Here is a 17,424-nt window from a genome sequence, read left to right on the forward strand (position 1 = left end):
AAATTAAAACCTTTACACACAAGCAAAAGCTAAGAGTATTCAGCACAACCAAACCAGCTTTACAACAAATGCTAAAGAAACTTCTCTAGGCAGGAAACAAAAGAGAAGGAAAAGACCTACAATAAAACACCCCAAACAATTAAGAAAATGGTAATAGGAACATATATATTGATAATTACCTTAAAAGTAAATGGATTAAATGCTCCAACCAATAGACATAGACTAGCTGAATAGAAACAAAAACAAGACCCATATATATGCTGTCTAGAAGAGACCCACTTCAGACCTAGGGACACATACAGATTGAAAGTGAGAAGAGGGAAAAAGATATTCCATGCAAACGGAAATCAAAAGAAAGCTGGAGTAGCAATTCTCATATCAGACAAAGTAGACTTTAAAACAAAGCTACTACAAGAGACAACGGGGGACACCACATAATGATCAAGGGATCAATCCAAGAAGATATAACATTGTAAATATTTCTGCACCCAACATAGGAGCACCTCAATACATAAGGCAAATACTAACAGCCATAAAAGGGGAAATTGACAGTAACACAATCATAGTAGGGGACTTTAACACCCCATTTTCACCAATGGACAGATCATCCAAAATGAAAATAAATAAGGAAACACAAGCTTTAAATGATACATTAAACAAGATGGAATTAATTGATATTTATAGGACATTCCATCCAAAAACAACAGAATACACTTTCTTCTCAAGTGCTCATGGATCATTCTCCAGGATAGCTCATATCTTGGGTCACAAATCAAGCCTTGGTAAATTTAAGAAAATTGAAATCATATCTACTATCTTTTCCGACTGCAACATTATGAGACCAGATATCAATTACAGGAAAAAATCTGAAAAAAAAAAGAAACACATGGAGGCTAAACAATACACTACTTAATAACCAAGAAATCATTGAAGAAATCAAAGAGGAAATCAAAAAATACCTAGAAACAAATGACAATAAAAACACGATGACCCAAAACCTATGGGATGCAGCAAAAGCAGTTCTAAGAGGGAAGTTTATAGCAATACAATCCTACCTTAAGAAACAAGAAACATCTCAAATACATTTACACCTAAAGCAATTAAAGAAGAAGAAAAAACCTCAAAAGTTAGCAGAAGGAAAGAAATCATAAAGATCAGATCAGAAATAAATGAAAAAGAAATGAAGGAAACAATAGCAAAGATCAATAAAACTAAAAGCTGGTTCTTTGAGAAGATAAACTAAATTGATAAACCATTAGCCAGACTCATCAAGAAAAAAAGGGAGAAGACTCAAATCAGTAGAATTAGAAATGATAAAGGAGAAGTAACAACTGACACTGCAGAAATACAAAGGATCATGAGAGATTACTACAGTCAACTATATGCCAATAAAATGTACAACCTGGAAGAAGTGGACAAATACTTAGAAAGGTATAACCTTCTAAGACTGAACCAGGAGGAAATAGAAAATATGAACAGACCAACCACAAGTAATGAAATTGAAACTGTGATTAAAAATCTTCCAATAAACAAAAGCCCAGGACCAGATGGCTTCACAGGCGAATTCTATCGAACATTTAGAGAAGAGTTAACACCTATCCTTCTCAAACTCTTCCAAAATATAGCAGAGGGAGGAACACTCCCAAACTCATTCTACAAGGCCAACATAACCCTGATACCAAAACCAGACAAAGAAGTCACAAAGAAAGAAAACTACAGGCCAATATCACTGATGAACATAGATGCAAAAATCCTCAACAAAACACTAACCAACAGAATCCAACAGCACATTAAAAGGATCATACACCATGATCAAGCAGGGTTTATCCCAGGAATGCAAGGCTACTTCAATATACGCGAATCAATCAATGTGATACACCATATTAACAAAATGAAGGAGAAAAACCATATGATCGTTTCAATAGATGCAGAGAAAGCTTTCAACAAAATTCAACACCCATTTATGATAAAAACTCTCCAGAAAGTAGGCATACAGGGAACTTACCTCAACATAATAAAGGCCATATATGACAAACCCACAGCCAACATCGTCCTCAATGGTGAAAAACTGAAACCATTTCCACTAAGATCAGGAACAAGACAAGACTGCCCATTCTCACAACTATTATTCAACCTAGGTTTGGAAGTTTTAGCCACAGCAATCAGAGAAGAAAAAGAAATAAAAGGAATCCAAATCGGAAGCTGTCACTGTTTGCAGATGACATGATACTACACATAGAGAATCCTAAAGCTGCTACCAGAAAACTAGTAGAGCTTATCAATGAATTTAGTAAAGTAGCAGGGTACAAAATTAATGCACAGAAATCTCTTGCATTCCTATTCACTTATGATGAAAAATCTGCAAGAGAAATTAAGAAAACACTCCCATTTACCATGGCAACAAAAAGGATAAAATACCTAGGAATTAACCTACCTAAGGAGACAAAAGACCTGTATGCAGAAAAGTATAAGACACTGATGAAAGAAATTAAAGATGATACAAATAGATGGAGAGATATACCATGTTCTTGGATTGGAAGAATCAACATTCTGAAAATGAGTAGACTACCCAAAGCAATCTACGGATACAATGCAATCCCTATCAAACTACCACAGGCATTTTTCACAGAACTGGAACAAAAAATTGCACAATTTGTATGGAAACACAAAAGACCCCGAATAGCCAAAGCAAACTTGAGAAAGAAAAACGGAGCTAGAGGAATTAGGCTCCCTGACTTCAGACTATACTACAAAGCTACAGTAATCAAGACAGTATGGTACTGGCACAAAAACAGAAATATAGATCAATGGAACAGAATAGAAAGCGAAAAGATAAACCCATGCACGTATGGTCACCTTATCTTTGATAAAGGATGCAAGAATATTCAATGGAGAAAAGACAGCCTCTTCAATAAGTGGTGCTGGGAAAACTGGACAGCTACATGTAAAAGAATGAAATTAGAACACTTCCTAACACCATACACAAAAATAAACTCAAAATGGATTAAAAACCTATATGTAAGGCCAGACACTATCAAACTATTAGAGGAAAACATAGGCAGAACACTCTATGACATAAATCACAGCAAGTTCCTTTTTGACCCACCTCCTAGAGAAATGGAAATAAAAACAAAAATAAACAAATGGGACCTAATGAAACTTAAAAGCTTTTGCACAGCAAAGGAAACCATACACAAGACGAAAAGACAAACTTCAAAATGGGAGAAAATATTTTTAAATGAAGCAACTGACAGAGGATTAATCTCCAAAACTTACAAGCAGTTCACGCAGGTCAATATCAAAAAAACAAACAACCGAATCCAAAAATGGGCAGAACACCTAAATAGACATTTCTCCAAAGAAGATATACAGATTGCCAACAAACACATGAAAGAATGCTCAACATCACTAATCATTAGGGAAATGGAAATCAAAACTACAATGAGATATCATCTCACACTGGTCAGAATGGCCATCATCAAAAAATCTAGAAACAATAAATGCTGGAGAGGGTGTGGAGAAAAGGGAACCCTCTTGCACTGTTGGTGGGAAGGTAAATTGATACGGCTACTATGGAGAACACCATGAAGGTTCCTTAAAAAACTAAAAATAGAATTACCATACGACCCAGCAATCCCACTACTGGGCATATACCCTGAGAAACCATAATTCAAAAAGAGTCATGTAGCACAATGTTCATTGAAGCTCTATTTACAATAGCCAGGACATGGAAGCAACCTAAGTGTCCACTGACAGATGAATAGATAAAGAAGATGTGGCACATATATATAATGGAATATTACTCAGCCATAAAACGGAATGAAATTGGGTCACTTGTAGAGATGTGGATGGACCTAGAGACTGTCATACAGAGTGAAGTAAGTCAGAAGGAGAAAAACAAATACCGTATGCCAACATATACATGGGATCTAAAAAAAAAAAAAAAAAATTGTCATGAAGTACCTAGGGGTAAGATGGGAATAAAGATGCAGACCTACCAGAGAATGGACTTGAGGACACGGGGAGGGGGAGGGGGTAAGCTGGGATAAAGTGAGAGAGTGGCATGGACATATATACCTTACCAAATGTAAAACAGATAGCTACTGGGAAGCAGCCACATAGCACAGGGAGATCAGCTCGGTGTTTTGTGACCACCTAGAGGGGTGGGATAGGGAGGGGGGGAGGGAGGGAGACATAAGCGAGAAGAGATATGGGGATATATGTATATGTATAGCTGATTCACTTTGTTATAAAGCAGAAACTAACACACCATTGTAAAGCAATTATACTCCAATAAAGATGTTAAAATATAAATAAATGAATGAAATAAAATTAAATTTAAAAAAAGAAAAGAATGACAAAGTTGGAAAGTCATTTTGCCTACTAAATGCTTCAGTACACATCACAATTGCTAAATTCTGTATAGACTAGAAGGAAAAGGAACTAGGTGTCTATTGCATTAGAAATAAATGACACAGACTTCTTCTCCTCTTCCAGATTTAAAATCCATAGTCCAGTCACAACACAGTCTTGAAGGAGACAAAATGTGAAGAAGAGATTGAGCCAGTCTTGGAACTCCAAGCAGGCACCTTGCAACCTGTTCTATATTGAAAATAAACAGCTAAGAACATCATGGGAGGGTTCCCTGTTGGACTGCTTCTGGAGTGCTGTATTTTGTTCTTAAATACTGTTTAGTATTTAAAAATAGTGTTATTTTCTTCTTAAATACTAAATAATATCCAAGAACATCAACAAACCAGAATATACTCAAAGTAAGTGGCTAGGTGGAAACTCACCTGAACCTATGTCAAGAGGAACAATTGAAGGAAAAAAGACTGTTTAGTTTGGAGTAAGAAAAATTAACAGAACAATAAATAGCCATGAAGGCTTTTCATGGCCAAGAGTGTTTAGAATTTCGTGTATGTTAAGAAGTTACAGAGATAGAAGTTCAGCTCAAAAAGAGGAATAAAATGCAGAAATATTTGAAGATGAAACTGGCTACCACACAAGACTAGTAGATCTTCTACCACTGGAACTATTCTGGCATAGGCTGGATAATTACTTGGCAGAAATGTTATAGAAGGAATTCAAGCAATTGGTTGATGAATACCTGAACTATATGAGTTTCAAAGCACTTTTCCAATATTAAGGTTCTAAATTCCAAAATAGAAATGCTATACTCTCAGTGCTTTCACCATCTTCCTTCAAAGGGAATTCCACTGTTCCTCTGGAGTATCTATTGTAAGCCTGGTTGAAAAGAGGACTTAAAGCTGGTGAAAGGTCATAGAGATTTGAAAAATGACAGAGTGAAAGTGTTCCATAAACAACAGCATGCATGCATGCGCGTGCATATGCACACACACACACACACACACACACACACACAAATTCACTTCTAAGCCTAAACTGGAATTAACAAAAGCCTTGAATGGAAGCAGAGAATTAACATATTAAATCTCAAATGTAAATATTTTGTTTATAAAACACAAATGTGTGATTAGCTAACTTAAGGCAGCATTAAGGTAGACATCACTAGACAGATGACTAGATACAGAAGAGTGTTACTAAAGCAGACTTGGAGTATTTCCAAATTTCGTATCAAATGAGCCCTGGAAGTTTTCTGTATTGTTTGACTTTTTTTTTTTTTTTTTTCGGTACATGGGCCTCTCACTGTTGTGGCCTCTCCCGTTGTGGAGCACAGGCTCCGGACGCCCAGGCTCAGCGGCCATGGCTCACGGGCCCAGCCGCTCCGCGGCATGTGGGATCTTCCCGGACCGGGGCACGAATCTGTGTCCCCTGCATCGACAGGCGGACTCCCAACCACTGCGCCACCAGGGAAGCCCTGTCTGACTTTTTTTACAATGAAAATAAGTACCATAATAAAAACAATGATACTATTTTCACTGAAGAAACAAGTGGCAGTTTAAAAACATTCCTTCAAATTACTTGACACAGTCCCATCTAGAGGTGGGGTAAACGTCTTCTCTCCTCAAATCTGGGCTCTGCAACCGATAGACCAATAGAATACATCAGAAGTAATGCAGTGCCAGTTTCCACACCAGGCTTTAAAAACATCGGCAGCTTCCAATTCCTGACTCTTGGGACACTCTCTCTTGGAACTCAGCCACCATTCTGTGAGGAAGTTCAAGTACACAACAGAGAGGCCCAGGAACCAAGGTGCCTGGCCTTCAGCCCCAACTGAGCTCCCTGCCAGCTTCAGTCAAAGCCATGTAAGTGACTCATTTTGGAAACGATCCTCCAGCCTCCCAATCAGGCCACCTCAGCTGATACTTTGTGGAGCAAACATGACCCTTCTCCACTGACCCCTGCAAATTTGAAAGCTAAATGAATATAAGTTGTTTTCTAAGTTCCTAAGTTTGGGGGTGAGTTCCACAACAACAGATAACCAGAATCAAAACCAAAACTGGCACTGGTCATATGCATCTTACTTAGAGAGCATCTATTGCTCTCTAATACCTAGAATGCTATGTCCCAACTCTTCCTGTAACTTTGTCTATTGGATCTGTTTTCCTGGATATTACATATATAGAGTGTACTGCAGGGCATGTTTTTCAAAAAATCTAAATGAATTAATTATAATTTTATTTGAGAATTTTATAGCAATCTTTGAGATCATTACAGATTTGGGAAAATCAATCACAAAAGTAAATATGGGAATCATCATACCTGGCAGTATGGGAGTTAGGGGACAGAGAATATAAATACATACTCATATCAAAATCATCCAGAGTTCTCCTTACCCTATTCCAGAAGAATATTTTGAACTATAAGGGATTCTACATATCACTTAGTCCATGCCATGACATTTAATTTTATATTCATATAATAAATGAGCAGCAGAGACAGGTCTCAAATACACTTCCCTACATGTGTTTTCACAAAACACAGATGCCCTTGAAAAATCAAACTAAATAAAAATTAATACAGAGGCTATAGAGGTAAAATATATAAAAATTTATTTAGAGCTACAGTAGCAATTCTCAGTAATTTATAAATTTCCTATGGTTAGTTGCTCTTTGCTGAGCACTGTAAATAACAGGAGTAGAAGGTACATAGTCTCTGCTCCACAAATGTTCATACTGTAAATACACGTATCTTAAATCATTAGAGAACTATGACGGCAACAGGTGGAGAGGGGGGTGTCCAAAGTAAGGGAAGAGTTACAATGTTAGATTTGTCAAGAAGGTCTTCAGGCACATGTGCAATACATTAATGAGACCAAGCCATTAAAGCAAAGGGACTACAGGAGGAAGTAGGCAGAATCAATAATGGATATACATTTACTGGAGCTATTAAATAGAATATCCTTGCATGCCTTGTTGAAGTATTTAGATTTGCTCCAACCAACAAGGAGTCACTGCAGCAACTTAAAATTCTGCAGTCTCTTCCATCACAATCTCTTTATTTCATGAAAATATCATCCCTTGATAAATCCAAACTTATGAACATGCTGTTCCCTCTGTATGAAATAATCTTCCTCTTTTTTGCCCTGATAACTCCCATTCATCCTCCAAGATCCAGCGCAAAGGTATCTTCTATGTAAAGGCTTCCTTAACCCCAAGTCATATCCACCTATCTAGAAGTTCATTTTTACAACACTTTTACAGTATTTGCCACGTTAAGCTATAACTCATTTGCTTAATACTCTCTTCTAACTCTCTGGTATATGAATTCTTTAAGATCATGTTCTCTTTCTTACCTCTACTGCAATGCCTGACATATAAGAGACATAGTAAAATTTATAATTAATATATGTCAAATTAAGGATCAAGTCTGTCTTATTTTCTTCCACGCTCATAGCTGATAGCCAAATTTTATACAACATGTAAAAGAAAACTAATAAAATAAAACTACCCTCAAAACACTCAGGATGCTAAATAATTGTCTCCTTATTCAAAGGAAATTTATTACTCATTAAAGCCTGTCATTTACCAAAAATTCCATGAAACAAGCAATCATTATTTCTCCACAGGCATAAAATGCCCTGAACCCAAACAACAGAAAAAGTATAAACTATAGTTAAACAAAGCATAGAAATTAACATCTTAGAGTAATTTCTAGGTACATTTCATGTAATTCAATTACTTTTCTTTGTATCTTGCCATGAAGAGTTAAGTTACAATTATTACTGTCAGTACCATGCCCCATCTTTACAATCTACTTCCATTTCAATGCCAAATGTGATGAGTCATGATTTCCATGCAACTGCAAACCCCACTGAGCTTCAGACTTTTCGGACCATAGGGGACTCATTCAGAAATCACAGTCAGTGCTAAATCAAGAAACAAAAGTAAAGAACCACTTTATATGACACTTTTAAACAGCATAAAGGAAAAAGTCATGAAACCACCCATATATAATGTCTGAGGTATAATTTCAGTTCATGGTGGGCTTCTGAAAACGTAAGTAAATTTTTATATAGATTTAAAAGAATTTTCTTTCATCAGCTTGTATCCTGTTTTAAACTCTGTAGATTTCATCACACTGAAAAAAAGAAAGAAAAAGTCCAAACCCCACACTGTTAAGGGAAAGAAAATCCCACTAGAACACTGTTTTTTGGATAGAAATCTATTAATATTCTATTAAATTTGTATTTTCAGTAAGTTTCTATAAAATATGTAAGATAAAAATAATGGTTCTCTCATAAACTAAACAGCAGAAAAATCTGACAAAAAATTTATTATTCATTCAATAATTAAACAAATCATTATTGAGCATACACTTTAAGCAACAGATACTGATTGAAAACTGATTTATGCTCTATTATTTAGGAATGCTCAAACAATTATTATTCAACGGGGTAAATGCTATAACATTAGTAAGTACTCAGGGTAAATGCACAAGTAGAAAGTTAACTACCTGGGAAAGTTGGAAGAAATATTAGAAGAAATCATACTTTCATCTTGAAGGATTCAAAGCAGTTTAGATAGCAAGAATAGCACGTGCCAAAAAAAATAGGAGGAAGCACAAAAGACAAGAGCCTGTTCAACAAATAGTAATAGCTTAACATGGCTAGGAACAGTGGATTAGGGAGGGGAGTGGCAGGAAACAGGCTACAAAAGTAAGAAGAGGAGGCCTGACACACTTTGCAAAGAACTTGATCTTCTGGGCAATAAGAACCCATGAAGGTCTGGAGTGTCTGTAGGGAGGAATAACATCACAAAATTTATGTTAAGAAAAATAATTCTAGACTCAGCATGAAGAATAGGTTGGAAAAAGTAAAACTAGCAGCACAAAGATTAGGTAGGCCAATGCAAAATGAAGAAGAAAATGATCAGGATATAACTAAGGCAGAAGATGGACAGTAATGATCAGATATTAGAGTCCCAAGGTAGAATCAACAGAACATGGTGCTGGGGGGGGTGAGGCATAGAGGAGTCTACAATAACTCTAGGAATTCCAACTTCAGGACTACATGAATAGTGGTGACATTAATTAAAATAGAGAATTGAAGAAATGGAGCATGTCAAGGGGAGGAGAGATAACAAAAAGTTCAATTTTATTTGTGTTGGATTTGATTTCAATCTTGGGCGTCCAGGAAATATGGGTCTGGGGCTCAGTATAAATGTCGGGACTGAAATTACAGATTTGGAAGCCAGCACAGAAACAGGAAGTGAAATTATGTGCACAGTGAGAAATAAGCCAAGATAAACTGAGAAAACTAGAAAACCAGGAGAAAAGAATGATCGGTGTTTTGGGGGCAAGGAAGAACAATGTTTTTAATCAGGAAGTGTCTGGAACTGTCTGCTGCAAAGTAATTTGGAAATATGAGTATGTGGAGAACTCACAGGGTAGACTAATTAGAACTCTATTTAGAGGAGGAGCTGAGAGGCCTCCTTGTGGGGCGGGGGAGTGGGTGAAATACCCTCATCCTTAAGAAAGACACTAGAGGCACAGAAGTTTGGTTTAAAAACAATGGATTGATTAATTTTCAACAAGACATTCCAATAGGGAAAGAACAGTCTTTTCAATAAATGATGCCGGAACAACTGGATTTAAATGCCAAAAAAATGAAGATGAACACCTTCCTCACACCATACACAAAAATTAACTCAAGGTATTATAGTCCTAAATTTAAGAACTAAAACTATAAAACTCTTAGAAGAAAATATAGAAAATCTCTGGGACCTTGGGTTAGGCAAAGCCTTCTGTAATATGACACCAAAAGCACAAGCAATAGAAGAAAAATATATGTAACTTGAACTTCATAAAAAATTAAAAGCTTTTGTACTTCAAAGGGGCTACCATCAAGAAAGTGGAAATGCGACCCACAGAAAGGAGGAAATCTTTGCAAACCATGTATCTGGTAAGAGACTTGTATTTAGAATTTATAAAGAACTTGTACAACTCAATAATTAAAAGACAAATAAACCCAACTAAGAATTGGACAAAGGTTCTGAATAGGTATTTTCAAAAGAAAGATATAAAAATGTCCAACAGACACATGAAAAGATGCTCAACCTCATTAACCATCAGTGAAAGACAAATCAAAACCACAATGAGATACCACTTCACATCCACTCAGATGGCTATAAAAAAGACAGAATATAACAAGTATTGATGAGGACGTGAAGAAAGTGAAAACTTTATATGTTGCTAGTGGGAATGTAAAATCAAGCAGCTACTTTTTAAAACTATCTGGCAATTCCTCAAAATGTTAAACACAGAGCTACCATATGACTCAGCAATTCCATTCCTAGGTATATTACCAAGGGGATTTCAAACATATGTCCACACAAAAACTTATACACAAATGTTTATAGTAACATTATTCATAATAACCAAAAAATGAAAGCAACCAAAGTGTCCATCAATTTATGAATGGATAAATGAAGTGTGGTACATCCATACAATAGAATATTATTGAGCAATATAAAAGAATGAAATATTGACACATGCTACAACAGATGAACCTTGAAAACATTATCCTAAGTGAAAAAAAGCCAGTCACAAAAGAACACATATTGTATGACTCCATTTATATGAAATGTCCAAAACAAGCAAATCTTGCCTAAGGTTGGGAGTTGAGAAGAAATCTGCAGTGATGACTAATAGGCACAGGATTTCATTTGGGGATGCTGAAATGATCTAAAGTCACTTATGGTGATAGTTACACAACTCTGTGAATATACTAAAAACCACTGAACATACATTTTAAACAGATGAAATGTGTGGTATGTGGATTATATCTCAATAAAGCTATTATTTTTTAATGAGTAATGATTCAGGATTGTTCCCAGATTCAGTCTTCAAGGATTCATGCACAGTTTCATGATGTTTCATAAATATCTGAAAGTCTAAATAATTAATTAACACTGATGTCACAACTTACACAGGGACCATAAAAAACAATAAGCTGCTCTGGCAACAACAGTAACCAGCATCAAGTCACCACAGTGCCAATGACACTGGACACTGGGAAATAGCAGGTTGATACAGTGTCCTCTTTAACAGGCAGCAAGGGTGGTTATATCCTCCTCCAGAACCTGTGACATAACTGCCTGTTTCTGAGCTGTAGCAGAAAAGGAGAAAAATGGCAGATACCACAGGTAGTAAAGAATTGTTCAACAGAGCACATAGGAAGCACTGTTCCCAGAATAACACTGATGTAATTTTAGATGTTCTTGGGTTCCAGAAGAGTGGGCAGAAATACTAATTTGTGACTGTCACTTTGACATTATTCTAACCCCCACATCTATATGTTCTCAGGCCAAGCTGGACTGGATCAACACAGATTATATATAGAGAGGGCAAGTAGGATGAGAATGAGAAGAGACACTTTAGGTTCAGAAATGAAGAATTCATTATTAACCATAACAAGAACACTTTTAAAGAAGTGGTGAAGACAAAGCCACCAATTCTGTAGAATGAACATGGGGTAAGCATATAGAAATAACCATTACAGAGAGGTTTTCTCAACAAATTTGGCAGTACCTCACTCTCCATTGTTCAGTCCTCCTATTGAATCTTCATTTTCTTATGGCCTTTTTGCACAGGGGATACCAAATGGGTTCATTCAGAATATGTTCACATTATGACTTGAATTTTCAACTATCATTCTAATCCCTCTAAAAAAACTGACCCATAGTTTCAGGCCTTAAAGTTAATAGGCTAAATAATCAACAGAGATAAAAAATATATATTATTTTTGAGATAGCAGATTAAATACTGCATATTTATAAATTATACTTTTACTATATCTTCAGTCCTATACTTAGGTATTAAAATGTAATACTCAACTATCCCTTCTCCATCTGTTTCTGAGAGCTTTCCACTTTTCTTAGCTTATTTTTTTTCCTTTTCAGCATTCCTTTCTTCTATTTTCTTTCCCAAATGCAAGTATGGAGTATAGTTGCCTTGATCAGTCAACTTTTATAGATTATCAGGATAGAATACTGATTTATTTGGCTTTATCCAAGCTGTTATCCCAATGAAAAGGACCCCTCAGCCTGAAAACTTCTGAAAGATCTCTCTCTAGACAGGCTTAAGTACTATTCATATTTATCATAACTTTACCATTATATACAATGTACTACATCAGATGCTGATTTTCAAAGATGCCTTTGACAAAGTTCCACACTAAAAGATACTTTTATTTTTTGTTTGTTTGTTTTAATTTTATTTATTTGGTTGCACCACGTTTTAGTTGTAGCGGGCAGGCCCCTTAGTTGTGGCATGCATGTGGGATCTAGTTCCCTGACTAGGGATCGAACGGGTGCCCCCTGCATTGGGAGTGTGGAATCTTAACCACTGCGCCACCAAGGAAGTCCCTAAAAGATACTTTTTAATTAATTTTGAGTGAAGGGTGGTAGGGAGAACTGATTTGTCATGCATAGGGAACTAGCTTAGAGACAAGTTAACATGAAGATAAAGGATTACCTTTCTTGCTTTCACTAAAGACATGCTATTTCTTTGGATAGAAAAAAGCACAAACAATAGGGTCTGCAAAAATCCTGAAATTCATCTTATTTTATAAATAATCTCAAAAGAGTGAGCACAAAGGAATGTCTAAGATTGTAGATTACATTGAGCTATTTTGAAACTTAGAAATATAAGAAGCCAAATCTAAACTATATCTAAAAGATGGCACACTCTAAGATAAAAGTTTTAGTCCCAGGAAAAATCCTGAGAGCAAACACAATATTTCTCTTTATAAAAATGGGCATCAAAGTTCCAGATATAATCAAGGAGGCGCATCTGAAACAAAATAGAACACATCATGCTATCCTGTACAGAAACCCATGCAATACTCTGCCCCTCTGTTGACACCACACTTCAAGAAATAGCAATGGGGAGAAAGTCCAACTAAAGGTAACTGAAATGACTGAAGAGACTAAGAGGCTGATAAAAGACTCTACTTTTCTAAAAGTTTTATAAATTGAATTCCAGTCCAAAAAGATAAAGACAGATTTGAGTTAAACGTGTTCTCAGAATGAAGGAAGTTACCTGGGCAAGAGGAAGGCATATATCTCAACTGCATCTTGAGAGAAGAGTTACTATACTGTGCTGAGATGAAAGCATTTATTTCTGACACTGTCAGGAGCATATTTTGGGCAAATCCAGGACTGACTTTCCCATGACTCCTTACTTTTATACCTAATCCACCATGATTTCTCCCTTCCTGAATTTATTACAGTAATTCTCAGTACCACTCATTTGTTCTCAGTATACAATGCCTTGCTAGCATTTTATTCCTAGGTGTTGTCTAGATGTAACAGTAGTCTCGATTCCATGTTTTCTCTGTTGCCCACATATCAATAAGTATAATACTTTACCAACTTGCAAATATTACAAACAAGCACAGCAAGGTTGAATGTAGATTCATTATGTTGAACACTAGAACTAACAAGTGCTCCTTTGGCACAGAAATAAGTAATTTGGGAATAAATAAGAGAAAATTTCACTTGGTAAGTAGTAAACATTAAAGGAGTTGATAAAGACCAAAAATATAGTCAACTTCAAGAAAAGTTTAAATCAATTAGTGATGTTTGCAACATATCTCTACCCTTTAAAAAATGATGTCAGAAAAACTAAGTGCCACACTGTCTGCCACAGACTAATGGACCAACCCTATCTGAGATACATAACAGAGAAAAAATTAATGAATAAATGACCTGAGACAAAATCATGAGTGAGGCAGTTTGTCATTGTTCTCTACCTATGTCCCTCACCTTTGGTGACTCCAATAGTGTGAGTGCTTTGGCCAATCCCCAGCTACAGACATCCCATTTTCATGGGCCAACCCTCTTTGTTCATCAAATTTCTTGTCCTTCAACTATTCCAGTGAATAAGTCCAAGTAAATGCAGCAAATACCCATTCTCATGGAGACAGTGAATAATTCAAATTAAATGTAGCAAATATCCATTCTCATAAAGAATTATCTATTCCAAAGTGGTCTGAAACCAAAATAATTGTCCTTAGTCTTTCCCAAGAGTATAGTCTTTCTAAGATTAGATGGAGTAATGCTAATGGTCAGAATTTTCGGTTCTGTGGTAGAAGTGGAACAGCACTTCTGTTTTTTGAGTGGCCAAACAGCACATGTTTACATATACCTATGTCCATATTCACAATAAACCTCAATAGTGAAGCAAAGTGATAAAACTTTAATTCTAACAAAAAGAAAAATAGTTTAACTCTCTTTCACCTTCCCTCCATTCTTTAATTTTCTCTCACATCAGTCCCCAAGACACTCAGAAATTCACACATCTCTTTCCTACAAACACCACCATTCTGCTTCCAGGGATCCTGTGAGTTTTTGGTTGCTTTAACTGAAAACTGTATTCATAAGCTGGAGAAAATTATATTTAAAATTAGGATTCAGAACATTAAAAACAAAGAAGGACAAATGGGCATCAGTATCACAAATCAATGTCTTACACATACATGACCAAAAAATCCACTGAAGAAAACAAATATATGCCATTCCCATAAACACTGACTCACTGACTACCCTAAGAAAATACTAACAGTGGTAAGAAAGAAGACTTTAAATATAAATCTTTGTGTCCTTTTCCTTTTTCTCAAAATAATTTGCGTAGAACAAAATAAAAGAAAATGAATCAAAACAAAATGACTAAAAAGATGAGGAGCTTTCAAATGGATAGTTTTATATTAGAGTACTCAATGAGAAGCAAGAAAATTAATAATGAATTGGATGCTTTCATAGATTTGAGAGTTGGTCTGGACAAGGGAATGGGAGTTATTATAAAAGCATTTTTGCTAAGAGTTCAACATTTTGGAGCAAGCTTGGTGGCCAAGTTTGGCGACATGACATTAGTATCATAAAATTGTAGAGTACTTGGAAAGCAGTATGTTACACTGGAGATCACTACATTGGTTTGGCAGACTTGAATACTTTTATTAGGAAATATTTCCATTGCAACAGCAAATAGGATATTAAAGAGATCAGATCCAATTTTTAGGATGTTTATGATTAATATGTTGGATGACATTTCCTGTGACAGGGAAATGTGAACCACATCTCTATGTGCAATGTGTATACACAGATATGTGAAATAAAGCACAGAAAGTATATTTCTACTAGCCAAGTGTCTATCTGTATGCACAGCATCAGCTCTGTAAAAGTGCAGAACAGCAGTGTGGAAGGACAAAGCCAAAAGCTCACTGAACCTAAAGGTGGTAATGACCACATCAATTACTCATGTTTACTCACTAACTTTCTTCCAGAAGAATGCATGGAAGGGGGGTAAGGGTGGGGAGAAAAGAGAGAGGGAGAGGGAGAGGAGAGAGAGAGGGAGAGAGAGAAGGGAAGAAGGGAGGAGGAAAGGAGGCAATAAAATACTGAGGATGCTATGTAATCAATCTATTTTTTCAGGTCACATGGAAACACATATATACACAAAAAATATATATGTTTGTGTGTGTGGAGAGGGAGAAAGAGAGACCTAGAGAAAATACACAAAAGATACCCATCTCAACAACTGTATATGAAACATTAATTTTCATGTACACATGTCTAAGGTCATGGCAAATTACGGAGAGTGAGAGTCATATGGCCTGTATTTGGAGGTCACCACTAAGTATACTAGTTGATGTGTTATGTGGAATAAAAAGGACTTTATAAATCTAACTCATAACAAGTAGAAGTCCTAATATTGTTTAATTGATTTATATGATATTAGTCATTATAAGAGAAACCTTATATGCTACAAAGGTTTACCATGGAGTAAACTAGCTATTTAAAATGCCTACTCTAGGTCCATCCATGTTGCTGCAAATGGCATTATTTCATTCTTTTTAATGGCTGAGTAACATTCTATTGTATATATGTATCACACCTTCTTTATCCATTCATCTGTTGATGGATTTTTAGGTTGCTTCCATGTCTCGGCTATTGTAAAACGTGGACCTAGAGATTGTCATACTGAGTGAAGTAAGTCAGACAGAGAAAGACAAATATCACATGTGGAATCTAAAAAGAAAATGATACAAATGAACTTGTTTACAAAACAGAAACAGACTCATACTTAGGGAATGAACTTATGGTTACTGGGGGTGGGGGGGAAGCATGGCGGGGAGGGATAGTTAGGGAGTTTGGGATTGACAGGTACACACTGCTATATTCAAAATGTATAACCAACAAGAACCTACTGTATAGCACAGGGAACTCTGCTCAATATTATGTAACAACCTAAATGGGAAAAGAATTTGAAAAAGAATAGATATATGTATAAGTGAATCACTTTGCTGTACACCTGAAACTAAAACAGCATTGTTAATCACCTATACTCCAATATAAAATAAAAAGTTTTAAAAAATAAAAATAAAACATCTACGTCATGACTCTATCATATTAGCCTTCCTAGTTTTAGAGACTACCATGTGGGTTTATGCTTAAACAGAGGCTTGGCTTCTCAGCACATACACCTTTCCTGGTAAAGAAATGGAACCAGTATGCCAAACCTGTGACTTTGAATTCATTTCCATGGCAGTAGAACACTCTGCCTTAATTAAAGTGAGGAAATATTATGATGAGACAAAAACAGCATAACAAGGAAGAAAGTTCAACCTGGCTACAAAAATCTTTCACCAAGACAACTAGAATAGATAGGAAAAAAAGGACTGAACCAGAAAACTGTTTCTCATTCTTCTTGTTTTCCCAGAATTATCTTCATGGTACCTTGACAGAAAAAACTGGTTCCAATTTCTGCTAACTAATGAAATAACCAAGAGTGAAAGCCAAACTACTCTATGAAATACAAAGAAAATGCAGCATCTTTTATCAGGAAACACAAACATGCTGAACTTTCACAATCAAAATATATAGTGTTACCTCTTTAAAAAGATACAAGTCATTATAAGTAACCACTTGCCACTTTCGAGTGTAAACAAAGATGTTATCAACCAAAGGCTCCTCTCTCCAGAAAAAAATACAGTAGATC

The sequence above is a fragment of the Orcinus orca genome, chromosome 4 (genome assembly GCF_937001465.1).
Source record: "Orcinus orca chromosome 4, mOrcOrc1.1, whole genome shotgun sequence".
Taxonomy (NCBI): Eukaryota; Metazoa; Chordata; class Mammalia; order Artiodactyla; family Delphinidae; genus Orcinus; species Orcinus orca.